This window comes from Herpailurus yagouaroundi, unplaced genomic scaffold, assembly GCF_014898765.1.
Source record: "Herpailurus yagouaroundi ecotype Mexico unplaced genomic scaffold, PumYag 140, whole genome shotgun sequence".
Lineage (NCBI taxonomy): Eukaryota > Metazoa > Chordata > Mammalia > Carnivora > Felidae > Herpailurus > Herpailurus yagouaroundi.
In genome coordinates this window covers 55,948,905-55,964,412 of record NW_024412395.1, presented here as the reverse complement: position 1 = coordinate 55,964,412, position 15,508 = coordinate 55,948,905, and the positions used below count along the sequence as shown (strand labels likewise).

Genomic DNA, 15,508 nt, shown 5'->3' with positions numbered 1-15,508 from the left:
CTAGTGTGTTTTTTTCTGTTTATTGAACAGTTAAAATAGTGTTACTAAAAATCAATTACAAGTGTCCTACTGATAAATAACTTTTCATTACTTTTGTTGCCTTCTAATTTCTGCATATACATTGTAGTTTTAACAGAATTTGACACTTAAGTTTTACTTTTCTAGCTTTAGCATTTTCCCATACTGTCTAATCTTTGTAATATATAATGGTTACCTGATAGTTTACCAAATGAGTATTAACATTTCCTCAATTTTATTTTTTTAATTTTTTTAAGTTGATTTATTTTGAGAGAGAGAGCTTGTGCATGCATGCACAAGCAGGAGGAGGGGAAAGAGAGAGGGAGAGAGAATCCTAAGGAGGCTCCATGCTGTCAGTGCAGAGCCAGTGGGTCACAGGGCTTGATCTCACTCACGAACCGTGAGATCATGACCTGAGCCCAAATCAAGAGTTGGACAGTCAACCAACTGAGTCACCCAGGCACCTCTACATTTACTCAATTTTAAATGCCCAACAGGAAAATAGTTGTTTTCAGTTTCTATTTTAACACTGAATTGAGCATCTCTATGCATTTATCTTTTTTTCTTATTTTGAATTGTTTTCCATACGGTACTAATCTCAAATGAAATTACTAGGTCAGAGGATATAAATGTTTCTATATTGCCAAATGTTTGCCTCCCCAAAGAGTTGAGCACATTTACACTGTCAAGAGAATATGAGTTCACAGACTATATCATGATTTTATCAACTTTGGAGTTATGCTTATTAATAAAGTAGGATTGCTTAATTAGGAATTATTACTAATTCTGGGAATAACTTGCATTATTTAGTAGTTTAATTTAGGAGACCATTTCAGTCTGTAGTTATTTATCTGCCAGTGATCTGTGTGCTGGGACAGATACTGTATATTTCATTTTTTTCTGTCATTTCACTGACTTCTAAAAATTAACCAAAACATTTAATGGTATAGTAACAATAATCCTTACATTCGATGTATTTTTAATGGTTTACAGATTGGGTGTTTTATGCTGTTTTAATATGAGCTACTTTCTGACCTATACATTTATGAGTTATTAAAATTCATAATAACATTTATTTCCATATAGGTAACCCTTGAAATAAAGAATATGTATGTTATAGCCAAATTGACTGAGTTTTTGTTTCCTCAATATCATCTTCTGGTATATAGTAAGTATATAATCAACATTTTAGCGTGATTATTAGGAGCCAGAGACTGTCATGAGTCTTCCAACTTACCATCTGTATCACCTTCAGCAAATAATATAAACTCTCTGTGCTTCCTTGTCCTTATTTTTAAAGGTAATAATTTATAGCCTTGTTCAAATAATGTATATGTGATGCTTAAACCAGTGTCAGGAACTAACGAATACTTAGTAAATGGTGTGGTAATTATTACTGTTAAAGTACATTCAGAAATAATAATAATCTACCATACCCCCTCCAGGAATGTGTGATGTAACTTGAAAGCAGGATTTCAACCATCTGTTTGATAGCTTTGGCAATAAAGTTGAGTTTTCCGTAGGAACTTATAATTTGTGGTGCAGCTTATTACATTAGAATTTTCAAAAATCCATGTGAGAGTGGGGCGCCTGGGTGGCGCAGTCGGTTAAGCGTCCGACTTCAGCCAGGTCACGATCTCGCGGTCCGTGAGTTTGAGCCCCGCGTCAGGCTCTGGGCTGATGGCTCAGAGCCTGGAGCCTGTTTACGATTCTGTGTCTCCCTCTCTCTCTGCCCCTCCCCCGTTCATGCTCTGTCTCTCTCTGTCCCAAAAATAAATAAAAAACGTTGAAAAAAAATTAAAAAAAAAAAATCCATGTGAGAGAGTATTTCATATACTTTTTGTTTCATATACATCCCTTCTCCCCAAGTCGATAGCATCTTCATATTTTGAGATAATAAAACAATGGTAGTATCATTTCCATAAAATCTAATTACCATTTTCTGTTCTACTGATTCCACTAAAAACATTTTGGTGAGACCTTTTATTCTTTTCTCTTCATAGTGGAAGAGCTAATGATTAAATAAAATACCACATTTATAATGTTCTCTTTTTAATTTGAAAGTTATTTTAATTCTGGTTAACATGTAGTGTTAGTTTCAGGCGTACAATATAGTGATTCACCATTTCCATAACCCTGTGCTCATGACAAGCACTCCTTGATCCACATCACCCATTTAATCCATCCACCTACCCTCTCCCCTCTGGTAATCAGTTTTTTCTCTATAATTAAGAGTTCTCTATAATTTTGTTTCTTGATTTGTCAATTTTTTCCCCTTGTTTTGTTTCTTCAATTCCACATACAAGTGAAATCATGTATTTATCCTTCTCTGTTTCACTTAGCATAATATTCCCTAGTTCCATCCATGTCATTGCAAATGGCAAGATTTCATTCTTTTTTATGGTCGAGTAATATTCCATCACACACACACGCACACACACAACACTGCACATCTTCTTATCCATTCTTTTATCAAGGGACACTTGGGCTGCTTCCATTATAAATAATGCTGCTGTAAACATAGGGGTGCATGTATCCCTTTGAATTAGTGTTGTTGTATTTGGGTAAATACCCAATAGTGCAGTTGCTGGATCATAAGGTAGTTCTGTTTCTAGATTTTTGAGAACTTCCACACTTTTTCACAGTGGCTGCACCAGTTTGCATTCACCAACAGTGCACGAGTGTTTCTTTTTCTCCACATCCTCACCATGGTGTTGAGTTTATCCATTCTGACAGGTGTGAGGTGATAATCTCATTGCAGTTTTGATTTGCATTTTTCTGATGATAAATGGTGAGCATCTTTTCATGTGTCTGTTGGCCATCTGTATGTCTTCGGTTTTTTTGAATTCTTTAACGATTACTCAGTGTAACTGTACCATCACTTCTCAGCCACACTGTTAAGAGTCACTATGTTTTTATCATTTGTAAGGAAGGTTTTAATGATTATTGACATATGTCGGATTGAGGGTTATTCCTGTGGTAGTATCTCTTTCACTTAACTTGAATTTTGACATACTTTGAGAGAAGTGAGAGGTGAGCTTACTAGTATTGTATTGGGAATTGTACAGAATCTATACCCTATCAGGGTGCCTGGGTGTCTAGTCAGTTAAACATCTGACTCCTGGTTTCGGCTCAGGTCACGATCTCCTATTTCGTGAGTTCCAGCCCCATGTCAGGCTCTGTGCTGACGGTACTGAGCCTGCTTGGGATTCTCTCTCTCCCTCCGTCTCTTCCTCTCCCCGTCTCTTCCTCTCCCCCCGTCTCTCCCTCTCCCCTGCTTCCTTGTGTGTGTGCTCTCTCTCTCTCTCTCTCAAAATATATAAACTTTAAAAAAAAGTTAAAAATACTATACCGTATCTTATTTGTGCCCTCTTCATAATGGGAAATTAATATTGATATACTCTTAATAGCAGTGATGACTAGGAATTATTGTAATTCTTGGTGAGCTGTGAATTTCTATTTTTTTTAACTTTTATAAAAGATAAGTTTTTAAGAAATAAAACAATAATAGATAAGGACGTTCTATACGTTTACCTTGAGAAAAATAATGCTATGGACATAATAGATTACCAAATCTAAAATTATGTTATTAATAAAATCTTGCATTAGCACCATTCACATTCGTAACCATTACTATGTAAGTTCTAACATGTATTTCTAATGTACTGTTGTAGTTTTAAGCTATAAGACAAGAACTTGCTTACCTTAAATCACCTAGAGATTACAGGTCTGGGAATAATCAATACTCCCTTAAAAAAATGAAGTTTAACTTAAAAACTGCTATTTTTATTACAGAAGATTCTGATATATTGGGCTGATCTCAATATTCACATACTCAGTACTTTCGTGAATACAATATTGGGAAAAGTCTGAGGCGCTCGTTATGTGTACCATCAACTTTGAGGAATTTCATCAAAACATTAGTATACTCTTGGGAATTGGTGATATGTGTGAAGATTATCTGTTGTGTCGCTGTGAGTGGGGCAAAATTAAAAACTGCTTTCCTCAAAAAGCTTCTTTCCCTCATTAAATTCTATTTTTATCACTTCTGAGGCATTTGATTTCCTTACATAGATGAACTAAACATTATGTACCAGATAACCTTATGGGATAACATCAAATTCATGGGTTAAAGATTAAAAACCTTTGTTTAAGTATTAAACATGTAATTCTCAGTTTCGGGCTTTAAAGATGGTAGTAAGAACAGGATTGATTAAAGCATTAGGAAAATGTACATATAAAATTTTTTTAAGTAAGCTCTAGGCCCAGTGTGGGGCCTGAACTCATGATCCTGAGGTCCAGAGTCACATGCTCTACTGACTGAGCCAGCCAAGTGCCTCAGGAAAATGTACACTTAAAGTCAAATCCTGTAAAGCTTCTAATAAACTTAATAGATACCATGGAAGTGCCATGCACTATACTATATATTTTACATATGTTATTATCCTTTATGCTTTTTGACCATCCTAAAACTGGTGTATTATTTCCTATTGAAGAGGATCATAGTAAAATCATGCCATTAAAATTTTTCCTAATATAAAACTCAAAGATACTTTAATCTTGAAAGGAATAAAGTCCTATTAGCTCATAGTTACAGATTTTTAAACTCATAGGTTTTTTTGTTACGACCATAGTGCTGTTCCGAGGACCCAGGATTGCTCTAAGATCACTTTTTTGCATTTTGTGGCTCTTGACCAAGATTTAAGAAGGAAATTACAGCACAGAGAAAACTGTGTCTGTAAGGTGTTGCTGCTCTTGAAGACTTGTGACACAAGCCTGTCTTCCTGGGTACGTTAACATTTTTGCTCACTCTGTTAATTTTCTATTCCTGCATTACAAATTACCACACACTTTGCATCTTAAAACAACACAGATTATCTCACAGGTTTTGTAGGTCAGAAGTCCAGGTGGGCTCCCCTAGGTCCTCAGTTTAGGATCTTATAAAGCCAAAATATGTTGACTGAGCTGCATTCCATTTTAGTGTCTAGGGAAAATCCGCTCCTGGGTTGGCCGAACACAGTTGTCGGACTGGGGAGGTCTCTCTTTCCTTGCGGACTGACAACCAGGGCTGGTATTTGCTCTCAGAAGCTGGAAGGCTTTCATTTCTGCTCCCTCCAGTAAAGGCAGGTCGGGTCTCTCTCATGCTTCTAATTTCCGTGATTTATGCTGCTGCTGAATCTCTCAGACTCCAGAGAGAAAAGTTTTCTGTTGTTAAGGGCTCCTGTGATTAGATTGGGACATCTGGATAACTCAGGATAATCTTCCTGTTATAGGATCTGTAACCTTTTTATATCTTCAGAGTCCATTTTGCTATGTAATATAACCTACTCATAGTTTCTAGGGATTTGAGTGTGTACATCTTTGGGGGACCATTCTACCTACTACACTTCTATGCTTCTGAAAAGAAATTTGGTAAATTGTGAACCCTTGCACCTTTTTTTCTTGTTTCTAAGCTGAATCCTATATTTTTCATTGTAAGTTTAAATAGTTGGGGGAAAAAATTTCTGGCTCTTATAAGTAATTTCAGTAGTCATTTGAGGTTATCATTGGTTTTTAAAAAACTATAATTCACTTTTAATAGTAGTTTTCATTATTCCTCTTTCTTATGGAACTTTTATTTAACTTCCACTTCTCCAACGTGATTTTATTTGAATCCAGTGAATTTTAATGCTTTAAAGTATTGATCACCGTATCCTACTTCTCTGCAATAAATATAAATTGAACTTTTCTAAGTTTCTTATTGATTTCCTCTTTTCACGGAGCTCTCTCAGGACAGTTCATTTTTTAACAATATTTTGTGAATGGAAGAATCAGTCTAAATACAAAGTTTTCATTGTTCCTGTCACACTAAACAATATATATGAATTCAGAACATGTCCTAAACACAGGGCAGAACACCATTCTTAAAAGCAGTGCTTTGCTTTAACAGAAGTACTTAGACAGACGAAGATGCAAGCCTGAGGTTTAATGGTGCCTGGATTAAGGGAGGCTTTAAGCCACTCTTATTTTAAATAATCCCCTTGTTTTATTCCTTGGAGGTTTTTACAGCCTGGGGCAACGCGTGGTAATAAGATTTGGTATGGGTTTCTTTGGAACTGTGGAAGAATAAGGATTTAGGGAAACTAGGCAGATCATTCTGGTAAAGCAAATGTAGAGAAGTAAAAGATATGGAAATTTTCTTAAAACTTATCCTGTTCAGATGTCACTTGGAAAGCATTAGTGTACCTTCAGTAATACATACGCCTGTTTGAACACTGGCTAGCTCCTATTCTGCCACCAGGCCAGAAGCCTACTACTCAGGATTCTCTCTGCTATCTAGCTGCCCTTAAATATGTTAGACTCTTCTGAGTCCATGTCAAGAGAGAATTACTCCTTTCTCACACGAATATCTACTTTTTGAGCCCTGTTGTTTGACAATATCTGCCTTCCAGGATACTTAACCACTAACAGTATTTGCCTCCTTCAGCAGAGACCATACCCCCTACCCACAGGTTAATTATATCCAAATGCAGGCATCCCTTAGAGATAATGGCAGGTTTGGTTCCAGACTACCACAATAAAGCAGGTCAAGTGAAATTTCTTGGTTTCCTGGTGCATATAAAATTTATGTTTTTTCACTGTGCTGTGTAGTCTGTTAAGCGTGTGCTAGCATTACGTCTAAAAAAAATAAACTGTATATGCCTTGGGACTCCTGGGTGGCTCAGTTAAGTGTCTGACACTTGATTTCAGCTCAGGTCATAATCTCATGGTCATGAAATAGAGCCTCGCATTGGGCTCTGAGCTAGGTGCGGAGCCCGCTTAAATTTCTCCCTCAGGCCACCTGGGAGGCTCAGTCGGTTAACCAACTTTGGCTCAGGTCATGATTTCACCGTTCCTGAGTTCAAGCCCCGCGTTGTGCTCTGTGCTGACAGCTCGGAGCCTGGAACTAGCTTAGGATTCTGTGTCTGTCTGTCTGTCTGTCTCTCTCAATAAATAAAACATTAAAAAATTCTCACTTTCTCTCTGCCGCTTCCCTGCTCGTTTGCGTGTGCACGTTAATTTTTCTCAACAAATGAAAAGACTGTCGCTAAAAAAATAATGCTAACCATCATCTGAGCTTTCAGCAAGTTGTAATCTTTTTGCTGATAAAGGATTTTGTCCATGATGGCTGTTCACTGGCCAGAGTGGTGGTTGCTGAAGGTGGGGTGGCTCTGACAATTTCTTTAAATAAGACAATGAAATGTACCCACAGTAGAACTTTTAAAATTGGAGTCAGTCCTCTCAAGCCATACCACTGCTTCATCAGTTAAGGAATTCAATATTCTGAATTCCTTGCTGCCATCTCAAAATCTTCATAGCATCTCTACCAGGAGTAGATTCCATCACAAGAAACCATTTTCTTGGTTCATGCATAAGAAACACCTCATTTGTTCAGGTTTTATCATGAGATTGCAGCAATTCAGTCCCATCTTCCGGCCCCACTTCTAGTTCCCTTGCTCTTTCTACCACATCTGTAGTTACTTTCTCCACTGAAGTCTTGAACCCCTCAAACTCATCCATGAATATTTGAATAAACTTCTTCCAAACTCCTGTTAATATTGGAATTTTGACCTCTTCCCATGAATCTCAAATTCTTTTAATGGCATCTAGAATGGTGAATCTCTACTAGAAGGTTCTCAGTTTACTTTGCCCAGATCCATCAGAGGAATCACTATTTATAGCAGCTGCAGTTTTACAAAAGGTGTTTCTTAAATAATGAGATTTGAAAGTCAGAATTACTCCTTGGGCCATGGGCTGCAGAATACATGTGTTTATTAGCAGGCATGAAAACATGATTAATTCACGTCTCCATGAGAGCTTTTGGGTGTCAGGTGCATTTCAGTGAGCACTAAGATTTTGAAAGGAATCTTTATTTCTGAGTAGCAGGTCTCAACTGTGGGCTTAAAATATTCAGTTAAAGCATGTTGTAAACAGATTTGCTGTCATCCAGACTTAGTTGTTCCATTTGTAGAGCAAAGGCAGAGTGGATTTAGCATAATTCTTAAGGGCCCTAAGATCTTTTTGAATGATCAATGAGCATTGGCTTCAACTTGAAGTCACCAGCTGTGTTTGCCCCTAACAAGAGAGTCATCTTGTTCTTTGAAGCTTGAAATCAGGTATGAATGCCTCTCTAGCTGTAAAAGTCCAAGATGGCATCTTCTTCCAATCTAAGGCTATTTAATCTACATTGAAAATCTGTTATTTAGTGTAGCCACCTTCATTAATGATCTTAGCTGGGTCTTCTGGATAACTTGCTGCAGTTCCTGTATTAATTTTTTTTAATGTTTTATATTTGAGAGACAGAGAGAGAACATGAGCAGGGGAGGGGCATAGAGAGGGAGACACAGAATCTGAAGCAGGCTCCAGGCTCTGGGCTGTCAGCACAGAGCCCAATGCAGGGCTCGAACTCACGAGCAGTGAGATCATGACCTGAGCCAAAGTCGGAGGCTTAACCGACTGAACGACCCAGGTGCCCCTGCAGTTCCTATATTAGTGCTTGCTGCCTCACCTTGCACTTTAAATTTTTATTATTATTTTTAAGTAATCTCTGTGCCCAGTGTGGGGCTCAAACTCACAACCCCAAGATCAAGAGTTGTATGTTTACCAACTGAGCTAGCTAGGCTCCCCTTCACCTTGTACTATTATGTTATAAAGGTAGCTTCTTCCCTTAAACTTCATGAACCAACTCTGCTAGCTTCCAGTTTTTCTTCTGCAGTTTTGGCACCTCTCTCTGGACTAAGTTTTAGTTTATGGGAGTGTTGTGGCTGGTTTGATCTTCTATTCAGACCACTAAAACTTTCTCCATATCAGTTGTAAAGCTGTTTTACTTACCATTTGTATGTTCACTAGAATAGCACTTTTGATTTCCGTCAAGTTTACCTTTGTATTCACAGCTTGGTTATCTGCCTGGTGCAAGAGGCCTTTGCTTTTGGCCTGTCTTGGCTTTCGACATGCCTTGGTCACCAAGCTTAGTCGTGTCTAGCTTTTGGTTCAGTGTGAGAGATGTGCCCCTCGTCCTTTCCCTTGAATACTTAGAGGCCATTGTAGGGTCAGTAATTGGCCTGATTTCAATATTGTGTTTCAGGGAACAGGGAGGCCTAAGGAGAGGGAGAGAGATGGGGGAGGGGCTGGTAGGTGGAACAATTAGAACACACACAACATTTATCAATGAAATTTGCTGTCTTATATGGGTGCAGTCCATGGCTCCCTAAAACAATCGCAATAGTAACATCAAAGATTGCTGATCACAACTCCCCAAAACAGATATAATAAGAATGAAGAAGCTTGAAATACTGCAAGAATGACCAAAATGTGACACAGAAACATGAAGTGAGCAAATACTGTTGGAAAAATGGCACCAATAGAATTGTTCAATGTAGTGAAGGCTGCCACAGACTTTGAATTTGTAAAAAAACATCCGCAAAGCACAATAAAGTGAAACTCAATAAAACAAGGTATGCCTGTATAAGAAATATATATACAGTAGCTAGGATAGGGAGCAGTGGTAAAAGAGAGGTTCCTTACATCTATGTGTTTCAAGCTACCAAAAAAGCCCCCCAGACATTATGTTCAATGTCTTCTGAAGTCTGGATGGCATCTATGTGTTTCAGGCTACCAAAAAAGCCCCCCCAAACATTATGTTTAATGTCTTCCAAAGTCTGGATGGTAATCTTAACATTGCTTGCATAAATCATAAGCTGTATAAGCCAGGTACAGCTTGTTAGCTTAATCTTGTTGCCTTTTACTTGAAGACAGAAGTCCATCTTGCTGTTTTCTAGGGTGTTAGTTCCTGGTCTTTTGTGAGCAACTGCTAAAATAAGAATACAAACACTCCATAGGAAAATCTGAGGCCCTGCTTTTAAAAATAAACATTTCCCTGAAAGAAACAATTTGCAGAAACTTCTCTCTACCTAGAAAATGTGAACCTTTACACAAAGCCATTTGTCCTTTGAATTGCTGCTCCATTTATGGTCCCTATTTTACATTTGTATAGCTAAATAGCCTGTTCAGGTCCCTTTACCTTTAAGGGACATTCTGTCTAAAACAGAATTTTGTTGCCAGCTTTGAAATGAGAGTCTTTCTGGTTTCTGATATTCTCATTTCAAAGTTTTGAACATGAAGACTGTTTCAGCCAACCTTACTCGTGGTAAAGTGCAACCCTTCTTATCATCACTCTGTGCAATAGGGACATCTCCCAAGTTCATACACAGCCTAATAATGAGAGCTTGGTTCTCAAATAATGGTAGAGGGAAGTCTGCTTTCCCGTTTAACATTTTGTTCCAAGGATATACTGCCTTTTCCTAATGCCAGGATCTTACGCGGCCGGACTCAGCTTGAGCACTCCATTACTTACATAATGGCCCTGTGTTACCATTTCTGAGTTTTGTGGACTGCTTATGTGAGTTTATCTTCCCAAACCACAACTGTTTAGGTTGTTTCTTTGCTCTTACATTGTTTTTCTGTTATTCAGATTTTTCTCTTGTCTGTCACCTACAGATTGGCCTTGCATATTTAGAGACGTTCTCACGAACACTGGTCTTGCTCCTTGTCCACTGGCAGGACTTTCTGCTTTCGAAAGCTCCCTTCAGTGGACTACTAAGGCATCTCTACAAGGTATTGAACCATCTTATGTTTTAGAATGAGAGAGTGACGCCTAAATGTTGACCAATATTCATTTCCTTCTTTTTCTTTATTATAGATGCTCCAGTTTTTAACTGAGCATATGGCAAAATAAAGAATGTATTTCTCAGGTATAACCGTGTGATTTAAGTTCTGGCATATGGAATGTAAATAGAAGTTTCCTGTGAGTTGTTGGAAAGTTTCCTTAAGGGAGGCTGTTGCTCATCTCATTCTCCTTCCTGCTATCTGATCAGCAGATGTTATGGTTAGACCTTAAGCAGTTATTTTAAACCATGAAGTGGACACCACATGTTGAGGATGGCAAAACAACAAAATAGAAGGAGCCTGGGTTCCTAATGATCATGGTTCCAGACTGCTTGTGCTTTTGTGTGAGAGAAAAAAACTTCTGAATCATTTAAGCCATTGCTAATTTTGAGTTTTCTGTCACTCATAGCTGAACCTAATCCAACTGATACAGGTATAAAAAAAATCAAGCTGTTACCAAATGAAAAGCATATGAACTGGGTCCCATTGATGTTATGTTGCAGCACTGACACAGGAGAAACTTTTCGTCTCCACTCTTAAGATTCAGCAGATTCAGCACTGCCATTTCACCTATCATCTATAACTACCTCTCCCTTCTGTTGTGGTAAAAAGCTTCATTGTTCCCCTTTCACCAAGACACCGTTGCTGTACTTCCATCCTTGAAACTGTTATACCTCTGGATAGGTGGCATTTTGCTGGGAGTTACAGGAGACCATAGGATAAACACCTTCCTGGAGCACTGAAACTTTTGAAGGGAACCTTAATTTTTATATCAGAAAAAAATGGAACAGAAGGCCAACTTTACATACATTTTAAAATATAAAGTAAATACTTAACATTTTTTGTATCGGAGTTTAACTGCATGCGTCTGTTTCCTTAGGTATCACAGAGTAAGGGGTTCACTCTTTTCTGCCTCTCCTTTGCCCTAGGGATACATAGATGGAAACTTGAGAAGTACTGCTTACTTAATTAGAGCTGAAGGATTCCTGGCAGCAGAGCAAATAAAGCTCATGGCCCACCAGCTAGAAAGGTAAGAGACTTTAAGCTTTTATGCAAAAGTGGTTCTTTATTTTGCCATTATCTCTCAAGTATTACTGACTTCAACAGATGCTTCTAGATAGTATCCTCAGGATGCTAGTGTCCTATCATATTATTGATAGTGTTTAGTAAATAAATACATACATACATAAATTGGAGGTTCAGCAAAGTTGGAAATGTCCTTTTGGAGCTACAGTGCATTACTGCATATAAAGCACACTGAAGACTTACATTAAATTTTTAAATTTTAACTCAGAGCCTCCTAAACTTATCTGACTAGGGAATCCTCTATAGTAAAGGGCCCCCATATGAAAGTCCTAATTCTCCGAAGATTTTATAAATGATAGTAACAATAGTTAATCCTTGAAGTATTTTCTTTTCTTTTTTTTTAAGTAAACTCTAAGCCCATCATGGGACTTGGGAATTCATGGTCCCAAGATCAGGAGTCACCTGCTCTACCAAATGAGCCACCCAGGCTCCCCGAAGTATTTTCTATACTGCAAAATTTTTTTGGACAAAAAGTATTACCCATTTTAAGGCTAACTAAATACAAGCTAACTAAAATGTCAAAACTTATTTGCTTTTGGATTGAATTAAATCAACTAAGTTTAGTTCAGTGATTATTCGTACTGAACAGAAACATTAATAGGAAATTGTATAGTTCTTCAAATACATCTTTTTTTAACATCTTCTATGTATCAGCCCCAGTGTGGTGATGTTAAAGATACAAAGTACAGTGGTTTCTGGCTGTAAGACATTTATAGTTTGGGAATATAGCTTTTAAAAATGGAAGGGAAATATTGATGTAATAAATGTGATCTTTTAAAACATAATGGTCTAGTGGTAGACTTTGTCAGATACATCAAGATATACAAGCAGATTGGCCTGTGCTGTTGTACCTTAAGCTGAAGGTTCAGACTGAAAGTGAAACCATGTGTAAAATACAGTTACTCTAATTTTGATGAAATTTGGAAAATATTTATATATGTGTGTGTGTGTATGTACCTGCATATATATACATACACACATATATATAAGTATTATGTTTGAAAAAGTAAAACTTTTTTTTAATATATTTACTTACTTTGAGAGAGAAGGCATGTGGGAAGGGCGGGGGGGGAGGTGGGGAGGGGGGGGGAGAGAGAGAGAGAGAAAGAGAGAGAGAGAGAGAGAGAGAGAATGCCAAGCAGGCTCTGCACTGTCAGTGTGGACCCTGGTATGTCCACGGGCTCAAACCTGCAAACTGTGAGATCATGACCTGAGCCAAAATGAAGAGTCAGACGCTTAACTGACTGAAACACCCAGGTGCCCCTGAAAAAGTAAAAAGTTTTAAGCAGGAATTTTTTTTTTTAATTTTTAATGTTTATTTATTTTTGAGAGAGAGACAGAGTACGAGCAGGGAGGGGCAGAGAGAGAGGGAGACACAGAATCTGAAGCAGGCTTCAGGCTCTAGGCTCTGAGCTGCCAGCACAGAGCCTGATGTGGGGCTCGAACTCACAAACCATGAGATCATGACCTGAGCTGAAGTCGGACGCTTAACCGACTGAGCCACCCAGGTTCCCCTAAACAGGAAATTTTTTAAGGAGAAAAAAAGATGGCAAACTTTTTCTTGCACACTGAAATATATGTTAAATAAATTCTGAGCTACTTGATGAACTTAAATGTTCAAAGCCTGATTTGGTTAGAAGTATTTTACATAAAGCATAAATTCCACGAGGGCAGGGACTGTGTATCATTGTAGCCTGGAGTCTAACACAATTCCTCCCCTCTTACATGTACTCAATAAATATTTATTAACTAAAGGATGAAGTAAATGAGTGATCTGAATTTCAGAGTATAAGGGGTTAGTGGATGGAGGTGAGCAGTGTTTACTAAGAAAGAGATGGGTGAGTAGGAAATGAGAGCATTCTAGGCTCCACATGGAGCTGATTAAAAGCCGACCTAAAACTGGAGCCAAGGAGATGAAGGGGTAGCATAGACTGGGGTAGGAGGAGGCAGGGGTCGGTCCATGCAAAGGTGTGGAGACAATGTTATGGATTTGAAGCCTTATCCTGAACGTTTTTTTCATAACTGGTCCTTTGCTCTCATTTTGACTGGTACTGCTGATGTGCAAATCGTCGTTCTCTTTTCTGAATTTAGCAGTAGTTTGTACTGGCTTTCTTATGCATAGTTTTGCCCTCTCTAATCCATCCTTCACATTTCTATTAGTGATCTTGCAAGAATTCCCCTTTGATTATCTAGTTCATCATCTTAAAATCTTTCCATTTTTTATACTGGGATTAAGCAGACTTATTCTTTAAAGGGCTAGATAGCAAATATTTTAGACTTTCTAGGGGCCACATGTGGTCTCTGTTGCTTATTCTCCTCCCACCCCTACCCCCAACCATTTGAAAATATGAAAAACTTGCTTGGTTCAACATTTCAGCACAGGCCTATATTTATAACCTCAGAGTGGCAGTGGGATGGGGGTGGTGAGGGTGGAATCCAAACTCCTAACCAGGAAAATAAAGCCCCTTCAAGATTTGCTTCACTTTCTGGCCTTCTCTCTCTTCCCTTCAACCTTATATCCCACATTTCAGGGGTCCGGCGTTCCCTCAGTGTACTCTGCTTTATTGTGATTCTACATGCTGTCTTCTCTGCTGAAAACATCATCCCTGACTAGCTGATGCCTCTTCCTTTGAGACTACACACAGTCATTTCTTCCTTCAGTAGTAGTCTTCTCAGCCCCTCTCTCCACATTTGGCTAGGTGCTTGTCTTGGTTAGGGGATAGAAACTTAATCGGATAAATTCAGGGTTCAAAAAGAAAAAAGAGCTCACGCTCAGAATACAGAAGACCTGCATAATTCAGCCACAGAAAACATAGTCAGGCATCACAGAAACTGCTTTCCTTCTTCTTGGCTGCATGCTTTCTCATCTCTATTTTTCTGTGCCTACTCTTGGTTCTGGCTTTCATTGATTTTTTTTTTTTTAATGTTTATTTTAGAGAGAGGATGCACATGTGTGCTCAAGCAGGGGAGGGGCAGAGAGGAGGGATAGAGGATCTGAAGTGGGCTCTGTGCTGACAGCAGAGGGTTGGATGCGTGGCTCGAACTCCCGAACCATGAGATCACGACCTTAGCCAAAGTCGATGCTTAACCAACTGAACCACCCGGGCACCCCCATTAATTTCTTATCAGTATGAACATGACTATAAATGTCCACCAGTCCTGAGTATGATTTAGAATCTCTGGTGCCCACTTCTGTTTGCCTGATTTTTTTTCTTTTTACAAATTTCCTGAAGAGGTAATCTGATTGGCTTAACTTGGTTAGGTGTCCCCTGATTCACCTGAGGCAAGTATGTCAAGGTCATGGATATTATAGGATTGCCCTTTACTGGTAATCAGACTCTCTAAGAGGGCAGTATGGGTGCTGAGGAGAGGTGGCCAGCTCCAGTATACTCCTTAAGCCCCTATGTTCCCATAGTGCTTGTGTATGTCTTTATTATTATGTTGCTGAATTGTATAATGTAAGTATTATATATTATACTTATATCACTGAACTATACTTATTTACCCTTACTAATCTGATTTTGAGGGCAAAGACCGTATCTCTTATTCTCAATATGGTATAAGATACAAAATAGGCAGTCAAATGTTTTCCAAATACATTTTACAAAATAAATTTGTTGTATTAGAAATGCTTGGGGGGGCGCCTGGGTGGCGCAGTCGGTTAAGCGTCCGACTTCAGCCAGGTCACGATCTCGCGGTCCGTGAGTTCGAGCCCCGCGTC

The 15,508-nt window shown here is 38.5% G+C and overlaps 1 protein-coding gene across 7 annotated transcripts in view; it reads left to right on the top strand.

The window, feature by feature from the left end:
- Positions 1 to 15,508, top strand: part of ATF2 (activating transcription factor 2) — an 83,688-nt gene that overhangs the window by 4,075 nt on the left and 64,105 nt on the right. For 6 of the 7 annotated variants that reach the window (XM_040475443.1, XM_040475440.1, XM_040475442.1 and 3 more), the window contains exons 2-3: positions 10,534 to 10,650; positions 11,631 to 11,731. The gene's annotated coding sequence lies outside the window, so the exon portion shown is untranslated. The remainder of the gene's footprint in view (positions 1 to 10,533; positions 10,651 to 11,630; positions 11,732 to 15,508) is intronic. The other variant, XM_040475441.1, reaches the window with a different exon arrangement.